The sequence below is a fragment of the Rhagoletis pomonella genome, unplaced genomic scaffold (assembly GCF_013731165.1).
Source record: "Rhagoletis pomonella isolate Grant_MI unplaced genomic scaffold, Rhpom_1.0 Rhpom_scaffold_00001, whole genome shotgun sequence".
Taxonomy (NCBI): domain Eukaryota; kingdom Metazoa; phylum Arthropoda; class Insecta; order Diptera; family Tephritidae; genus Rhagoletis; species Rhagoletis pomonella.
In genome coordinates, this window is record NW_023458555.1 from 18141132 (window position 1) to 18145943 (window position 4812).

Below are 4812 nucleotides of genomic sequence, written 5' to 3' on the forward strand. Positions count from 1 at the left end.
GGCAGGTATTAAAATTTTGAGCACAGAATTTCACTTAGGGAATTATGGCACTACTAACAGGTCGCAGGAGTGGTTGTATTCGTGTCAAGCACATAACCAATGCCTCTATGAGTATGATGTCATTGAATGACTCCAACGCTTTTACTAGTATGCGCAACAATTGTTTCACTTCCTGATCGGTAACACTCTTGCTAATGCAACCATAAACTATGAGCGCACGCGGTTGAAGCGCTGGATTGTAGCAGAAAGCGAAACAACGCGCTAACGACGTCCACGTCTGCAGCCACTGGCAATCGGGCACGTCGCGCATGCAAGCCTCCATTATTTCGAGCAATGCATCGGCAATTACTTCCAGTGAGGGTAAAGAGAGACGTTCGCGATCGGCTGGCAATGGTTGCGAAACACGCTCATTGCCCAACCACTTGTCGGATGGATGGCGGCAACTGGAACGGAAGGCGGTCACAGCTGCCGACTTTACCTTGCTTATGCCGAAGAGTAAATAGAATTTTGATAGAGAGAATTCATCAAGCGATAGACGCAGTACACGTTGGGCCTCCTCGGAGAAAGTCGGTTTAGTGCAGGTACATAGCGAGTGAATGATATTGATGACCAGTCCGTGTGTGGAAGCACGCATAGACACTGAGCCGGAACAGACCTAAGTAGCGGTGGGTGAAAGTTGAAATGTGCTTAAACAATTCGCAATTATAACACTTGTGTATGCTCACCAAAAACGTGATAATATGAAAAAGATAGGGCAAATGCGTGGCCACATCGAGACAATTGTTGAACGACAACATGAGCAGGTAACGCGCCAGTATGGCAATGTCATCCCACATCATATGTTGCTCCAGGAACTGTGTTGGATTTGTACAGGTCTTGTCCATGACGCGACACATGCGCGTTATAATCTTCTTCGAAACGAGTAACACATTGGCAGAAGCTAGCGCCACTGCTGTGTCAGCCATAATCTCCACATGTGGCGAACCCAAGCCATATGTAATGGATTTGTGTAGGAAATTATCGAGCACCATATCGATTAGCTCGGGTATTTGGCCAATCGAACCCCAAATCTTCGCTTGCACTGATGGATACATTTCCTTCTGCTCAATGGTGACCAATATCAGCTTATCTAGAATTTGTGACACCTTCAATTTTTTCGCATCATCGTTGGATTTGCAGAATTTCACTAAATTCTTCAACCACGGCGTCATATATTCCAAACACAAATGCTTCAACTCAATTGTGCTGCGCTGGAAACCTTGTATACACTCCTCCAGAAACTCCAGCGTCAAATGTGGCTCATTAGTGGCCAGTTTCTCACTGACAGATTTAATGAAAATAGTGTTGTTCGATGGTATGCATAGGCCAGATGTCTCCAGCAGCTGCCCCTCGATTTTCAGATCAAAGGAAGCGGTGAGTGCACAAAGCAAATTGTAGGCGGCAGTGCGCAGATTCGGATCAGAAGAGCCAAGATTAAGTAATGCCATATTGAGCAGCGTGCCCGGCACATCTTTGGGACGTATTTTCTGATGCACCGTCACCGAGTCAGGTTGACTCAACTCCCATCGATTGCGTATATGTATAATTGCTTGTACAATGTTGTCACAATCGTTGTGTATGAAACTTAGCTGACCGCTTTCATTGGTAATAGAAAGCGTAAATTGGTTATCATCCACCAGACAAACTTCCTCAATTTCCGAGGCATAATAAACATCGTTGAGCAGCACTGAGTGTGCCAATACTTTGGTTTTCTCAGCTGATGTGATTTGTAATGCAGTGGGACCAACTTTAATGGCCACTTTGGTATCTTTGTGACTCAGTTTGAGTGCATTGCTGAAGACCTTCAGATCTTCATCCAGTGATAGTGTGGCACCTGGCAGTTTTTGTTGTTCGGTGTCGATGAATTCATTCAGTTTATTCGGTGTATCTAGGAACACTAGTTTACGGTTGCCCTGTATCGGGGGAAAGAGTTAACTAGAAACTTTTTCCAAGCAAAAAGATAAACCTTTTTTACCTTTAACGGCGCTAGTATGCGATCATGAAATTTGGTATATTCGCGCACCCACGAATTGCAGTTGTAAATGTAAACAGCGTACACATTTTCGTAAGCAACGGTTGGCAGCACATAAAACCATTTCTGTAGAAACTCTGTGCGGAAGCGATTATCCGAACAGGTGTGCGTGAAATCGATGATTACTTCGAAGGGCGAGTGACAGAAAGGTTTGAGCGTGAGTATAACGTGATAGATGAGGAGATCGCCATTCGTTTCGCCAATTCTATAAGTGAAGGGGAGACGATAATGCAAAAATTATTTTAATTGGTTTGTTAAAAATCCCCTGGAGGCAATTTCACTCTGCCACTACTAACTTGTAACGTCTTGCGATGTAGTAAAATACTGGGAAACCAGACTTGCTTGTGCCCGCTTGATAGAAAATGTTCATTGTTTTCAAAGTTTTAAATTCCTCCTTCTCGTGCATTTGATGTTTAACCATAATTTCTTCGAAATTCGTTGATGACATATCGATGGAACTCCAGCGTGCATACGATGAGAACATCATGCTGCAATGTACAGAGTTTTTAATGAAATAAATTAACTTCCTGAAGCCATATATTTGTTTTATTTACTGCGAGTCCACGGGCTTATGCTCCGGCGGTCCCAGGTAAGCCAACAGTGTAGCCATCTTATCGAATGGCCGTCTCCCAACCGCCTTATGGTCACGACTGCTGGATAAATAGTCGCCAATGCGTTCCTGATGGGTCCAGAGCAGGCGATGCAGCGCCAGTACATTGGCATCCGAGATGAAGCTCATGCTGTGCGAAGTCTGATCAACAGTCTCGCAATCCGAAGCAATTTGTACGAAGAAGTGACGCCCCTGTTCAAAGCGCGTACGTAGAAAATCATTGAAAGAAACCATATGCTGCTCTTTGGAGAATTCAACATGATTGGCAATATTTTGCAAAATTTTCGACATCAACATAAGACCGCGCTTGACCGAAGCGGGCACTTGGCGGCCAACAATGCCGAGCTCTTGTGGTGAGACTATAGTGAAATAATCAATATTAATTTTTCAATATTTAAAGTGGGAGAACACTGACCAATTGCCGGATTGATGAAGCGCAGAAAAATTACAGTGCCCACGGCGCCGATATTGGTTTGCAGCACAGTGGGAAAGCGTTTGCTCAGCACCTGATAGAGGCAGTGGCACATAGAGCGCAATTGTGAGGGAAAACGATCCACTGAGTTCAGTATCGCATCAAAAAATCGTTTGGTGAGCGCCATCAGATTTTCCTTGTTGCGCTCCAAGTCTTCACCCGGCTCAAGCCTACAAAAAAAAAAAATAATGGTAATTTTTGAAAGTATTTATTGCTTTAGATTACAAAATAATCATTCACAACTCACCGCGCCGGATCCACCTCATAGCTAGTGTTCGGATCATCGAGCAGCGGCCGTATAAGCGGCTCCAACAAATTCTGCAAGTAACTGGCGCCATAAATTTTAAAACAGAATGCCATTATTTTACTGCCCAGCGAATTGCCGCGAAACAGTGTCGACATACACTCGGATATTTCCACTTCACGATAGAACATATTCCACAATAGTGGCGACAACAAATGCTTGGCATCGAATAGTGTGACCAGCACACGCGCCAACTCATCCATTTGTGAAGTGGTCACCACATTTGCTAGCGCCATAGCAATCGGCAGCTCACCCTTGTCCGATATCATTGTAACCAACTGCACTAGCTGCTCAAAGCGATCGGCTAACACCGTCTCGGCAAGCGTATCAAACTCAGTGCCTTGTTGCAAGATTTGTGTGAGCACCTCCATGAATGCGGCGCGCGTTTGCAAGTCAGGATTATAGCCCAGATCGATAGAATGCATGAGGCCTGAGTCTATATTGGCGCCCAATAGGTTGGACATAGCTTGTATAGTAGAATTACGTAGTGCGGTAAGTTTGTTGCCTTGTACAGGCGGGCGGGGTGGAAGCAGTGGTGGATTATTAAGCTCCTTCTCAGCCTCAGAGCTGTCAATGCAGTCATTCAATAGGTTCATGAAGAGTGTAAAATACCTAAGAAATGGAGAAATTAGGGAAAACATAAAACATGTGTAAAGCGCTCCGTGACATACTTGAGAAATAGCGCGCTCTTGGCATCCATTAAATCGCCGCGATCTGACTCCTCTGGCTGGAGGGGTAGGCCGCGTAGCAATGCGGCTACAGCTTCCATGCAGGCTTGATCGAGGTCGCGGAATATTGTGGAGGGACTAAAATGGACGTTTGAAGAAGGAAAGCGTTATAAAAATGTTTACAAGAAATTACAGCAAGTATTTTAGCTTTTAAGGGAACATTTCACGAAATGTTGAAGCATTTGATTACTCCATTAGTGCTTTAGAACTTAGTTGATTTAACATTCAAAGCATCGTTTGCTCTACTCACTTGGAAGGCGTTGGTTCATTTGAATTCGATGGCGCTATCTGGTGCGTGGTGCCCATCACCCAATCGGTCAGGTACTCTACTAATTTGTTGCGGAATTTCATTTCCTGACGGAATGCCAAATCATCACGTCGCTTCATCATCACCTCTACCAATGTGCAGAGTCTTGTCTTCGTACGTATTGCAAATACAGTCATATCCAGATGACGCACATATCGCACAATGCCCAGCATCATGCCCTCAATGCTCGTCACACTCAGGTACTCTGAAGAGGCTGCTTGTTCGTTGTTTGGGTCTTTGGTGGATTTAGGATCCAATATGGATTTCATAATATAAATAACATGTTCGATGAATAGTGTATTGATTTCGGTAACGTTCAC

General features: G+C 44.5%; 1 protein-coding gene across 1 annotated transcript in view; it reads left to right on the forward strand.

Moving 5' to 3' along the window:
- LOC118740291 (neurofibromin) overlaps positions 1-4812 on the forward strand; it is a gene marked incomplete at its 3' end in the record, with an annotated part of 14588 nt that overhangs the window by 318 nt on the left and 9458 nt on the right.